This window comes from Ursus maritimus, assembly GCF_017311325.1.
Source record: "Ursus maritimus isolate PB19 chromosome X unlocalized genomic scaffold, ASM1731132v1 scaffold_X1, whole genome shotgun sequence".
NCBI lineage: Eukaryota > Metazoa > Chordata > Mammalia > Carnivora > Ursidae > Ursus > Ursus maritimus.
Genome location: NW_024423319.1, coordinates 47,014,156 through 47,029,553, shown reverse-complemented (window position 1 = coordinate 47,029,553; position 15,398 = coordinate 47,014,156).

Here is a 15,398-nt window from a genome sequence, read left to right as displayed (position 1 = left end):
GTGGTGTGCAATCACAAATGCGTGGAGGAGTGCAGTAATGCAATATGGTGCTTTAATTGAGTTTAAGTTAATACCACAACTTAGGAATATCAATTTCTATTACTTACATTAAGACTAATCTATTGGATGTAGCAGTTAGAGGTAGGAGAGATTAGAAGCCACACATTGAACTGGACCTGCTTAAAGAGCTACCTACAGTTGCTGTTTTTATCCCCTTGGCTCTGAATAAAGATGTTAAGGTACTTAACATCACCAGAACATCTGACAACTCAATAATCTAATTGGACCACTTCTAATTACTGAAACAGCCACCATTATTGGGTACCTGTGATCCAATAGACTCTGTGTTACACATTTCGCTTGTCTTGTTGCATTTAATCCTTACAACAGCCTTGCAAAGTAGACATCATGACCTTTACTTTATAGATTTGGCAACTGATAGGGAGTTTAAGTCACTTATTTATGCTCACATAGCTTTAAATTGTACAGGAAGGATTGGACCAGGTCTGTGTGAATGCAAAACCTATGCCCTTTCCAATGTCAAGGGCTGCCTCTCCGCTTTGTGAGAGATTGAGAAAGGAAGTGACAATTTTCAGCAGTACTATTGACCTATTGACTAAAAGAAGGTTACACACCATCTCAAGAATCCCTTCGTCTGGGATTTGGTGGTGAAAGGACAACATGATGATTACCAACATGAGCTCAGCATTGGAAAGACCTGGAAAAGCCCCACTTCTACCACTGCTGGTTGTGGGATCTTGGATAATGTACTTATCTCTGTGTCCTTGGTTTTCTCATCTATAAAATGTGAGTAATAATGTTAGTAAATACCTCATAAAATTATAGTATGAACTAAAAGAGATCATACATGTAAATTATCTGACATAGTGTTTGGCATATACTAAGTGCTCAATGAATTTTTGCTATCATTATTAGTATTATTTAATATTTTCATGTATAGTGTAAAGGAACTCTCTATCCTCCATTTAGAGGTAAGCCTGACTTGGCATTCTAGCAAAAAGCAACTGTGGCATCTACCTCTAGTACACCACAAGCTATGTCCCAACTATAAGACATAAACTGTAGCCATAAGTTATGTTCCAGGTATAAGACTTACCAGCTTAATAAGGCGTCAGATTTTCACAGACCTTCAAATGTGCCATGCCAGGGGAGAAAAACAAGTATCAGACTTTTTAAATGAACATAAGATTTTTCTCCCAAAATAGCCAAATTCACCTAATCAGCCCTTCAATTCACCTGCCTTAAGCATCTACCCAAATTCCAGAATCCTTTATTTTAGCCATGATCCCTGAGACCTCTTCACTGGGTCATACCTCAAACAGGTTTTTAAAGTCTCCTTCACATTAACCTTTTTTGTTTTTACAAAAATCTGTTCCCTTTAAAACACTTTGCAAAAAACAAATGGTTAGATTAACTTACCTCATACTATATGAAAACCTGAGTTCCTAGCCCCCCACACTGAAATATTTAGTGTGCATGTACTGTACAGTCATACCTATCATTTATTTTTAATCACAATAGGTTTATTTTTGCCATAAAGCAATTGCAGCTTTTATTTCAATAAGGTAAGCAGAAGCAGTGCTTATAAAGAATGAGTTTCATCCCCAGGGTCAACAGCTTACCAGGATTGAGTGAAATGGCCATTTTTTAAATTATGTTATATTAGTCGCCATAGAGTACTTCATTAGTTTTTGATGCAGTGTTCCATGTTCATTGTTTGTGTGTAACACCCAGTGCTCATTGCAATACATGCCCTCCTTAATACCCATCAGCAGGCTAACCCATCACCCCACCCCCTCCCCTCTGAAACCCTCAGTTTGTTTCCCAGAGTCCATAGTTTCTCATGGCTCGTCTCCCCCTCTGATTTCCCCCCCTTCATTTTTCCCTTCCTTCTCCTAATGTCCTCCATGCTATTCCTTATGTTCCACATATAAGTAAAACCATATAATTGTCTTTCTCTGTTTGACTTATTTCACTTAGCATAGTCCCCTCCAGTTCCATTCATGTCGATGCAAATGGTGGGTATTCATCATTTTTGATAGCTGAGTAATATTCCATTGTATATATGGACCATATCTTCTTTATCCATTCGTCTTTTGAAGGACATCTCGGTTCCTTCCACAGTTTGGCTATTGTGGACATTGCTGCTATGAACACTGGGGTGCATGTGAAATGGCCAATTTATAAAAATATGTTTAAAAAATATTCCACATGCTAAGCTATGTTAAGGAAACATTAGAAGAAAAGTAAAGTACTCGGAAAAGTGAAGGATTTCTCTAATTTTATTACAGCTGCAACCAGACATTAAGCCTTTAGGAAAGGGGAAGTCATTTTATGATACCACCCCCACAAAGCTGTAGAACAGTGTTTAAGTAGCAATCTGTCTTCCATAGTAGCTTCCTAGAAATAAAGAGGAGGTGTCCTATGACAACTTAGTACCTTAAACTAAGGCAGACCAAATTTCTTTAACAGCAATCTCCACCCCTTCACTCTCTGCTCCAGCCCAAAGAACATCTTCCAATTGTTCCAATGTTCTGTACTCTTTCATTCCTCCAAGACTTCACATCAGCTATTCCCTCTGCCTAGAATATTCTTATCCTGCTACTTCACCTGTTTTACTCTTAATCATCTTTCTCAGGCATCTGGGTGGCTCAGTCAGTTAAGCATCTGCTTTCAACTCTGGTCATGATCCCAGGGTCCTGGGATTGAGTCCCGTGTCAGCCTCCCTGCTTAGCAGGGAGTCTGCTTCTCCCTCTAACCCTTCCCCCTATTCATGATCTCTCGCTCTCTCTAATAAATAAAATCTTTAAAAAATCATCTTTCTCATCTAAAATGTCATTCTGTCAAAAAGCTTTCCCTGACCCCCCTTCTCCACAAGTCTTGGTTGGTTGATACTGCTATATGTGATTAGAACATCATGCACTATCCCTGTCAAAGAACATATCATATTACAATGATAGTAATTGTTTATTTGCTAGCTTAATCATTTGCATTAAACTGTAAGCTCAATAAAATAGAGACAATGTGTTTCTTTTTCACCATTGTATCTCAGTACCTAGCACAATGCCTAGTAAATAAGCATTTGTTGAATCAAATTTTAAATAACTGTATCTGAACTTACATAGACACAAAAAGAGTAAACTTATGATTTGGAAATGTAGCCTTCTCTGACTATATAGTGTAGCAGTTATGAGCTAGATTTTAGAGTTAGCCAACTACACTGTAAGGTTTATAAGAGCAGTTACCATGACCTTCATTTCTCAGTGTTGAGGATATGATGGGAGCTCGGTAAATATTCAGTGAATGAATGAATGAATGAATGAATGAATGAACAACTCTCATTTTAGACTTTCTCCCAATTAGGAAAATCTCATGTCCTTTGAGTGCAAGTGAATCCCCACCAGGACCCTAACACAAAATCTACTTCCTCCATGAAGCCTCCTTTAATCCCCACTATCCCCTTAAACAGAAAGCGTTACACCAACCCAAACGAATACAGAAGGCAAACCTATAAAATATGAGTATTACACAAAGCTTAGAAGGAATAGTCAATAGGATGGGCAACCTAAACAGGATTCAAAGTGATCTCAATAAACCAGAATAAAATGTCTAAACCAAAAAGACTCAATTTAACTGAAATATGCATTAAATCCAGCATTTAGTTTCAAAATATCAATTTCACAAGTATAAGATAGGGAGACACTGGTTCTGACAGCAGTTTGTGTGAAACAGACCTGGGGATTTTAGTTGGCCTCAAGATCAATATGAGCCAGTAGTGGGATGTGACTGCTAAAGATGTGAGTGCATCTAAAGGTACACTAAAAAAAGTATTTTGTCCAGTTCACAAAAAGCAATGATCTCATCATGCCCTGTTCCAGTCCAACCACATCTGTGGTATCATTTTTCAATATTTTAAGAGAAACATTTCAAATTAGATTAAGTTCAGAATAAATTAACTATGGTGGTGAAAGAGTACAAAAAACATACTATATGGTAGGTAGCTGAAGGTCCTGGGGACATTTGCACTGAGAACAGAAAGTTTGGGGTCAAGGAATATAGCATCTCTGGTCAGAAAGAAAGGAACAAGAGGTAGAGCGGCGAGGGGTATATGTAATTTGAAGAAGTCCCACCAATGAATCTAATACACACACAATCTACCATGCCCATCCCATATACATGGTTGAGTACCCTGCTTAACCCCCCCCTCCATCACTGGAAAAATTTAAACAGAAACTGGATACCCACTGCCAAGGATATGGGAGAGAAAATTATTTTTTGTAGTCAGTTGTTGGAGGAGATGTCCTGAGTAATGCCTCCAGGTTGTGAAGATGCTATGATTTTATATCCTTCTCTAAACTCCTAATCATCTAGCTTATCCTGTTCCTCTGGCAATTACTATTCATTTCCTCAGACAGTATTTATATAAGACCTTTGTGATTCTATGCATACAATTTTACACAAAGTATGCTGTCAAATATTTAGAAATATTTAGAAAGTAAATGAATCCTTGAATTGTAAAAAATATTAAGGCTTCAGAAAACTGAATGTTAACAACATTTACTGGGAAAACACAGGATTTGGATTGAGAATACCTGGATTCTAGACCCAGTTCAACCACGTATTAGCCTTTTGACCTTGGGCAAGTCATTTGAAATTAAGTAATATCTTTTTTCTCATCTGTAGGATAAGAATAATAATGCCTGCCTTAGCTATCACATGGAATAATAATTAAATGAAATAGTATATGATAAACTGTACGGTGTAGGAGTATTTCATAAACTATAAAGCACCAGGCACCATTTAACCCACTGGCTTATGAATAAATTATTGACTACCTCTTCGGCAGATTTCTGTTGCTATCGATATCAGCATTACTCCTCATACCACCCACCTCCCACCCTCATTCCAAGAGCACATAACCCTTTCTGAAGCCATTTGGACCTTCCTATGAGGCCCTATTCCTCTCCCTGCTTGTAAATATAAGTGAGTACAATGAACCTCCTAACAGTGTTTTGAGGTAATGGAAACCATTCAGTAGTAGAAAATGGGTGGTACCTATATAGCCTTTGTAGCCTGTCTTTTAAGAACTCCTTCCTACCCTCATAACACCTGACCAAACTCCCAATTCTTCCTCTTATCCCTATGATGATGAGGAGAGCCATTACACACCCACAGCCTTCCTCTCTCCAAACAGCCCCTTTGAGCTTCCCTCCCCTTCCGCTTTACTCCAGTAATTTACTTTTTTCAGCTGGCTTCTGAACAACTATTCCCTGAAAAGTCTGTGAACAAAATCTAGACTAAAGTGCTAAAAGTTGATACTGTGCCTTTTCCCCTCCCTTCTCTGAGAACTATCCATTGATAAGGAACAAATACCTTCTTATCCCAAAGGAATGAGCCATAAGGGGATGGGATTACCATTATCTGGGGATACTGAACCCTTTCTGGAATCCTTCACATACTCTCACATAGGCAACAGATTACTCTGAAAAGAAATTCTTCTTCCAGTCCACCTCTATGAAAAGAAATGCCCCCGTAGTCCACCTCTACTCTCTGAGCCTAGTCACCTTTCGATCTGTAACTAGGTGTACATAGTTGGCCACATAATCCAGTCTTGGGCTTGAAAAATTGGGGAGCTGACAGCACTGAGTTCCCAGTGATCTGTAGGTTGTGGTGTAAATACTGATAATAAAGTGCGGATGTGTGCCCCTTCACATCCTCCTCTTCATGATTTTCCTAGATAAAGGTGGCACATATAGAGTCGAATGTAAATTTGTGCTTTTGAGGATCCACATAGCAACTGGATTCACTGACTGACTCTAAAGCAACAGAAATATTTAAAGTGATGTGAAAAGTCAGCCTCTTCACACACACACACACACAAAAAAATTGTGCTAAAGCCGCTGGAAAGGTTTCATATTTAGACACTAATAAAATTTAAACAATTTTCATAACCTTTTGACTTAGGAAATCATTCTTTGTATTTAACTTCTCCCTCCACTTATTCTTATAAAGTCAACTGGATAATGGAAGAATAAATTAAATCAATGCAACCAGCTGTATATCTCAAATCACATTCGTCTCTTTATATAGACAGGCATAGCCCTAAACTTACATAAGTTGCTCCAGACAAATTTATTAAGCTAGAGTTTGCAGTAGTATCTGCTGTAAGAAAAAAATCATTTTTTATTTAAAATTTTGTCATAATATATGGACACTCATATAAAGAAAAAAAAATCCTTCTCATTTCATGTTCTACGCTAAGACGGTGGAGAATCCGAACCAAACCTATAAGATCCATATTCTAGCCTCACCTCTATCACTAACCAGTTGTGGGTCCCCAAGCAAATCACTTTCCTTCTCTGGGCCTGCATTTATTCAACTATAAAATGAATATAGTCATACTAAGTCAACTGTTCCCAAATAGCAGTCCATAGACAGGTACCAGTCAGTGACAAAATATTTATCAGTAGTTCCAGAGCAAAAATGAGATAAAGACAAGAGCACCTGAGTGGCTCAGTCATTAAGCATCTGCCTTTGGCTCAGGTCATGATCCCAGCGTTCTGGGATCCTGGGATTGAGCCCCGCATCATGGTCCCTGCTCAGCAGGAAGCCTGCTTCTCCCTCTCCCACTCCCCCTGCTTGTATTCCCTCTCTCACTGGCTGTCTCTCCCTCTGTCAAATAAATAAAATCCTTAAAATAAAAAAGGAGATAAAGACAATGTAGTAAGTTTTTCATTAAGATAAATTTATTCAATTTTTTAAATTCTGAACTTAATGGACTTATCGGTATAGGACCACAAAAGATCATTATTTTATTACTTGATGATAATAGAAATTGTAATACTTTTCTTTAATAATGTCTCTACTTGGAAAATTCAAAGTTAGCAAGCCTATCTTAGATCTCATGTTTTGATTTTTTAAATATTATTGGTATATTACAATCAAAAATCAATTAGATGGTACCTAAAATCTCTTCAAGCTCTAAAATTCCTAGGATTATGAATCCTATAACCCTTGCTTCCCCAAGGTTTACCATCTCTTTAGAGCCACATTCAAAAGTTTTGTCTTAAGATCCATTGTATTGAGTACCCATTTCAGAAGCACTTCTAAGAGATGTTAGAGGAATTTGTTAAAACTTGGTGGGTCTCCTTTACCCCCTCAATCCAAATCCCAATGAACTTCAATCTATAATGTCCAAATGTTGGTCACTTCCAGTATTCGAGGATTCAACTATGGCTGATGTTACACTGAGAGAGAGGGAAAAAGGAAGGGAGTGAGAGAGGAGAGAAGAGAGAGGGAGGGAGGGAGAGACAGAGAGAGAGGACAAACAAGAATTTCACATTCCATCTATCCAAAAGGTTTGGGGATGCCAGGAGTATCTGCTTTAAACATCACTGCCCCCAACATGAAGCTTTGCCTTTCTCAGTACCAAGCTAAAGAGTTTACCCAAGCTCTCCTCACTGAAGTCATCACAGATCCCTTTTAATACACAGTGATGCCACTACCTCACATAGGTGCAGAGGTTTGTGCTTTTCAGAAACCTTCTCTACACGTTATCTGTTTGGAGCTATTCTTTATAAACTGAGCTTACTACCTGAGGAGGACAGATCATTGGCATCAAATGTATCGCATGAAATCAAAAAATAGTTACCACTAACACAGGAAGAGTCTATATTATCCTGATTTAAAGTAGTGTTTATAAAAATGTCCCAGTTTACTCTTGGCGGCCCAACAGAAAATGAGTTTTTGGTGTGTTTATTTGCTTGTTTTGTGTGTGTTTTCATGTGTGTGTATGTGTGTGTGACATAGCACATTTTTTAAAACACAGCTCCAGGTAAAGAGTATTTGGCTGTATTGGTGACAAATCAAGCCTGCTTTTGTTGGTTCTGAGAACAGTTCTCCTAAGGAGAATTTCTAGAAAGCTGGAGAACATTAGCCTCATGGATGGGCCAAGAAGTTTTCAAAAGGAAAAAAAAAATCAGAAACCTGAAATGAGGTAGTACTCGCAGTGAAATAGGCAGGAAAGGGGCTCTTTGATGTCATGTTTCAAAGACATTTGAAACGATCAGGAGTCTCCTTAATGCAAAACCTTTGAAACCAAAGTTGTACTTCAGGTTGGAAGCAATATTAGAAAAGAAAGAGCTTCCACGAATTACCCTGTTCTGAGGCAGTGAAGATTACCTTAAAAGCTAGTGAATAGTAGAGTTTCTTGCCAGTGAACTGCAACCTGTCAGCTTGTCATTCTTTGCTCCCTTCCTCCATACATTGAAGGAAAGGATAACCGAAATCAATGGGGTATTTTGTTACAAGGTGGCACCATAGAACAGCAGCCAGCACAGTATTTGAAATATGGAAAACATCCAAAATTTGGTTGGGTTGTGGTGGTCACAGCATAGCCATATACTTTGTTGTTTAAACTGGGACTCCTTTTAGGGTGAAAGTGGCAGCTATTAATAATTACACTAGGACAGCAGGTATAAACTATAACTGTCCCCAGGCAAACTATCATGTCTGATCACTCTAGTTAATTCAGAGAGTAAATTTAATTCCAGACATGGATGACTAAATAAAGGCTGTAACAGTCTGATTTTAGACAGAGTACAGTCAAGTTGGGGGCTACCACTTGACTCAGAAGTAGGGTGATTGTTCAAAGATAGCCAGGTGTTCTCCAAAGAGAGCTCAAGTCTGTCTGATCGTGTCTCCAATTTAAGGCTTATAATGTTTTTAATTACGTAAAACTACTGATTAAGAAAGACAACTGTCACAGCAAAGAATAAAAAGCATGCAAACAATTTGACTGTATTATCATATTACCAAGAGTATATAACAGACAAAATAACTTTCCATTAATGATCCAGTGATCTCAAGAGAATGAGAGAATTGTTTCTCCCACAGGAACCCTACCAAACAGCTCACTCTACTGCCAATAAGCTAACTTATACCAAAATACAGGTGGGTCCTATTGAATACCTACGAACCAAGCCTTTCAGGCCCCACCTGATTGCTTGAGTTGAAGGATGGGCCCTTACAGCCCTTCTTGTAAGAAACTGAAAAGTACAATGGATCCACAATGCAGCTTTTATAACATCTGACCCTTTTTCAGCATATATCCAATAAAAATCTTTCTGAGTTGAGAGCCTACCATCCAGTCATGCAGTAGCCATTTTCTTAAGTAATATTTTCGGCTTCCTCAGAAAAGAAACTTGTCAGTCAGGTTGACCAAAGTATCTACTATGCCAGCAAAGGCCACTTCACCAACAAGCAGCCACTTGGAAACATTTCAAGGCTTGTTCCAGAATAGCTGGAAGCAACACAATTTTTGGATTATAAAATCAGGGAATCCCAACAGTTCCAATAAATTGGAGTTGCATTATCCTAGATCCCTTAAGGAGAAGAAATTATCTTGTTTGTTAATATTAAAGAATCATGTTGTTCAAAGTCAACACAGCTCTGAGGATATAGAAAAATGTACCTACATCTGTACACCCAGTAAACATCCTCAATTCTAAGCTGCAAAAAGGATTATTGGCAAAGAAAATATTTAAATTACCCTTGTAGCATGTGTCTCCTCAGCAAAACACCAAATGGCCCTTTCTTCAATGACCAAACTAATGGAGAAAATATATATCCACAGATGGTCACAAGACATTTATCGAGCCAATTATTATAATCCATCTCACCAATGTTTTTATCATATATTAAGCAGCTATCAAAGTGCCAGAAAAATACCCAGAAGGTAAGCAGCAAAAGGGAGATGTGGTCTGGCTAGTTAAAAGCCTGGGTGGTTATTCCTGAGTAATTAAGAGCTAGCTTAAACATTCATAGATTATAACCTTACACATAAGGCCAGCTCCTGACTAACTTTATTTTTTTTTTAATAATGATTTTTTATTATATTATGTTAGTCACCATACAGTACATCCCCGGTTTTCGATGTAAGGCTCGATGATTCATTAGTTGTGTATAACACCCAGTGCACCATGCAATATGTGCCCTCCTTACTACCCATCACCGGTCTATCCCATTCCCCCACCCCCCTCCCCTCTGTATCCCTCAGTTTGTTTCTCATAGTCCATAGTCTCTCATGTTTCATTCCCCCTTCTGATTACCCCCCCTTTCTTTATCCCTTTCTTCCCCTACTGATCATTCTAGTTCTTATGTTCCATAGATGAGAGAAATCATATGATAGTTGTCTTTCTCTGCTTGACTTATTTCACTAAGCATTATCTCCTCCAGTGCCGTCCATGTTGTAGCAAATGTTGAGAACTCGTTCTTTCTGATTGCTGAGTAATATTCCATTGTATATATGGACCACAACTTAATCCAGTCATCTGTTGAAGGCACTCGGTTCCTTCACGATTTTCTAGCGTATTGTGGACATTGCTACTATGAACATTGGGGTGATGATTTTCTCTTCACTCACATGTCTGTATTTTTGGCGGTAAACACCCAATAGTGCAGTCAATCTGGATCATAGGTAGCTCAATTTCTAACTTTTTAAGGACCTCCACACTAGTTTTCCAGAGTGGCTGTACCAACTTTCATTCCCACCAACAATGTAGGAGGGATCCCCTTTCTCCACATCCTCTCCAACAATTGTTGTTTCTTGCCTTGTCTATTTTTGCCATTCTAACTGGCGTAAGGTGGTATCTCAGTGTGGTTTTGATTTGAATTTCCTTGATGGCTAATGATTTTGAACATTTTTTCATGTGTCTGTTAGCCATTTGTATGTCTTCATTGGAAAAGTGTCTGTTCATATCTTCTGCCCATTTTTTGATTTGTTTATTTGTTTCTCGTGTATTGAGTTTGAGAAGTTCTTTGTAGATCTTGGATACCAGTCCTTTATCTGTAGTGTCATTTGCAAATATATTCTCCCATTCCGTGGGCTGCCTCTTAGTTTTTCTGACTGTTTCCTTGGATGTGCAGAAACTTTTAATCTTGATGAAGTCCCATAAATTCATTTTATCTTTTGTTTCTCTTGCCTTTGGGGATGTATCATGAAAAAGGTTGCTTTGGCCGATGTCGTAGAGGTTGCTGCCTATGTTCTCCTCTAGAATTTTGATGGATTCCTGTCTCACATCGAGGTCTTTCATCCATTTGGAGTTTATTTTTGTGTATGGTGTGAGATAGTGGTCAAGTTTCATTCTTTTGCATGTAGCTGTCCAATTTTCCCAGCACCATTTATTGAAGAGACTGTCTTTTTCCCACCGGATGTTTTTTCCTGCTTTATCAAATATTAGTTGCCCAAAGAGCTGAGGGTCCATTTCTGGACTCTCTATTCTGTTCCATTGGTCTATGTGTCTGTTTTTGTGCCAGTACCATGCTGTCTTTGTGATCACAGCTTTGTAGTACAGCTCGAAATCTGGCATTGTGATGCCCCCAGCTTTGTTTTTCCCTGACTAACTTTAAGTGCCCTTCTAATTCTCCCCTTCTAGTCAGACTCTTGATGCTATGCCAAAGATGCTAAAGACTTGTTCGTTTCTGATAAACTAAATGCTAATATATTACTTCTCTACTTCTGCATATTTTGAAAGAGGTTTTTAGTGGACAGCTTGCCTTCAAAGATAAACACACCAATAGTGGGATAGGAGACAAGCTAGTTTAAGGCAAATGTCTCTAAAAAGAAACCAAAATTCTAGCTTTTTCAGCAACTCACTGGTTTACCTTGAGAAAGTTACTTTACTGCCATATTTTCTCTTCAGTGGAAACAATGGAAGCTTTGAACTAGATGACTTATAACTATACTTCCAGTATAGACAGTCTATGTTAACTTTGGTCAGAAGAGGCTAGGAGTTAAGATGGTGGAGAAATGGGGGGACCCTAAGCTTGTATCATCCCTCAGACACATCTAGATAAATATTAAATCATTCTGAATACCTATGAAATCGATCTGAGGACTAAGAGAACAAACTGCACGTCTACTGGTAAAAAAAAAAATGGTCACATGGTGGAAGGTCGTGAAGAGCTGTGAAGAATTGTTTTGGGGATAAAAAGAATTGCAGGTGCTGTGGAGGGGAGGGAGCCTTGATCATGGAGAGAGGAGCAAGAGAGAAAATGAAAGAGAGAGAGAAAGAGAAAAACCAGCATGCATGGCTGTCTTTATCTCTGTCAAATAAATAAAATCTTTAAAAAAAAAAGAAAAAAAAGAAAAACCAGCATGCAGGGGATTGCATAAGAAAAACTCTCCCCCAAAATCATTGGCTGGGAAGAGGAGAGGAGCTGACCACAAGTTTTTATAAGCAGCAGAGCTCAAAATCTGAAGTTTTAGTAGTCCATGCCACCACCGGGGTCATGCCTGGGGGGTTTAGCAGTGCTCCATTTGGGAAAGAGTTCAGAGACCTGGGGGTGGGCAGCATGGTCTGAGGATCCCTGGGTCACACAAGGAGAAACAGTTCCCCTGCTTGGAGTGCATTTGGGAGAGGTGGCACGGCTTCTCCAGGGACAAATGAACTTGCCATGCCAATGTGCTGCCCTGTTCACTAGCATAGGAACAAAGACACTGGCTGAGAGCAGTAAACCTTGGTACCAGCTTTTTGCTATAGTTTACCATAAACTTCAAATCACTGCATGGTCATGCAACCACTTTTCTGGGACAAACCAGCCCTGGCCACAGTGCAGCAAGACCCTCCCACAGAGGATCAGCTCAGGTCCCTAAAATTTGAAGTTCTGAAACCCAGCCACCCACCCAAGACAAAACACAAGAGTACTGTGCCAACTGGCAGGCAGACAGCTCAGACATAGACAAGGTGAAGGCAGGGATATAACAGAAGCTGGGGACACAAGAGGGGTGACTGCTTATCTATGAGGGCTTCCCAAAGAGTGGCAGGTGCCCACTCCCAGGACAAGAGAGCAGGGGGACACTATTCCTCCCTCCCCCACTCATCAGCACTGACAGATTTCAATGAGCAACACAGCAACTCCCAGTGGAGGCTGGAGCTGCTTACACTAAGTCCTGCCCCCCTGCACCCTGCAGGTACATCTCCATTAAAGCAAGTCTGCCTGAGAATCAGTGCAGCAGGCCCCTCCCCCAGAAGACCAGCACAAACCCCTCACATGCACCAAGTTTATTGATCATAGAGTGCTACAAAGCTTCAGCTCTAGGGGAAAGAGGATCTAGCTTCTTTGGTGGGTTTTTTTTTTGGGGGGGGGATTTAACTTCTTTTAACAATCAGACCAAAACACACCCAGTTAAAACTTGCCACATGGGGGACAAGGTCTGAACACCCCCCACTGCAGGCAAGGAGAAACTCCGCAGAGGATTGACCTTAGGGAAGGAGCAGCCAAAACACAACAGCAGAGTGCACACTCTGAAAACCTCCTGAAACTCCAGGTCCAAGGCAGTATAGGTATTCTTCTTAAGACACCCGTTAATTTCAGGAGCAGGAATATAACAGGCTTTCCTGACAATCGCACACAAAAAAACAGATACCTAGACAAAATGACAAGACAGAGGAATTCATCCCAAAAGAAAGAAAAGGAAGAAGTAACCACCAGATACTTACTCAATATAGATATAAGTAAGACGTCTGAACCAGAATTTAGAACAGCAATCCTAAGGATACTAGCTTGGCTTGAGAAAAGCATAGAAGACACTAGAGAATCTCTTACTGCAAAAATAAAAGAACTCAAAACTAGTCAGGGCAAAATAAGCAATGCTGTACTTGAAATGCAAAACTGACTAGATGCAATGACAACAAGGATGGACAAGCAGAGGAATGAATCAGTGTTATGGAAGATAAAATTATGGAAAATAATGAAACTGAAAAGAACAGGGAAAGAAAGGCATTGGATCACGAATGTAGACTTAGGGAATTTAGCAACTTCTTAAAGTGTAATAACATTCGAATCATAGGAGCCCCAGAAGAAAAGAAAAAAAGGGGGCAGAAGTTTTATTTGAGCAAATGATAGCTGAAAACTTCTTTAATGTGGGAAAGGAAACAGACATCAAAATCCAAGAAGCATAGAGAACTCCCATCAAATTCAACAAAAGCCAGCCATCAGCAAGACATATCTTACTCAAATTCACAAAATACACACACAAGGAAAGAATCCTGAAAGCAGCAAGGGGGAAAAAAGTTCTTAAGCTACAAGGGAAGACAGATCAGGTTGTCAGCAGATTCGTCCACAGAAACTTGACAGGCCAGAAAGTAGTGGTGTGATATATTCAACATGCTGAATGGGAAAAATATGTGGCCAAGAATACTTTATCCAGCAAGGCTGTCATTCAGAATAGAAGGAGAGATAGAGTTTCCCAGACAAACAAAAAGTAAAGGAGTTTGTGACCACTAAACCAACACTGCAAGAAATATTAACGGGGACTCTTTGAGTGGAGAAAAAAGACCAAAATCAACAAAGACTAGGAAGAACAGAGAACATCACCAGAAACACCAACTTTACAAGTAATACAATGGCACTAAATTCATATCTATCAATAATCACTCTGAATGTATATGGACTAAATGCTCCAATAAAAAGACATAAGGTATCAGAATGGATAGAAACACAAGACCCATCAATATGCTGCTTCCAAGAGATTCACTTTAGACCTAAAGACACCTGCAGATTGAGGGGCGCCCGGGTGGCACAGCGGTTAAGCGTCTGCCTTCGGCTCAGGGCGTGATCCCGGCGTGATGGGATCGAGCCCCACATCAGGCTCCTCCGCTATGAGCCTGCTTCTTCCTCTCCCACTCCCCCTGCTTGTGTTCCCTCTCTCGCTGGCTGTCTCTCTCTCTGTCGAATAAATAAATAAAATCTTAAAAAAAAAAAAAAGACACCTGCAGATTGAAAGTGAGGGAATGGAGGCAATGTACCACTCTGGTGGGGGATGTTGATAATAAGTAGCTATGAATTTGTTGGGGCAGGGGATATTTGGGAAATCTCTTTGCCTTCCACTCAATTTTGCTGTGAACCTAGAATTGCTCTAAAAATAAAATTGCTGTAAAAAAATAAAATAAATAAATAAATAAGAAAGTGAGGGAATGGAGAACTATCAGTCATGCTAATGGACACCAAAAAACAAATCTGGAGTAGTCATACTTGGACAAACTAGATTTTATTTTTTTATTATTTTAAAGATTATTTATTTTAGAGAGAGAGAAAGCATGAGCTGGAGGGGCAGAGGGAGAGGGAGAAAGAATCTCAAGCAGACTGCATGTTGAGTGTGGAGCCCAACACAGGGTTAGATCTCACAACCCTGAGATCACAACCTGAGCGGAAACCGAGAGTTGGACGATTAACTGGTTATGCCACCCAGACACCCAGACAAACTAGATTTTAAACAGAAGACTGTAACAAGACATGAAGAAGGGCATTATATCATAATTAAGGAGTCTATCCATTAAGAAGACCTAACAATTGTAAATACTTATGCCCCTAAC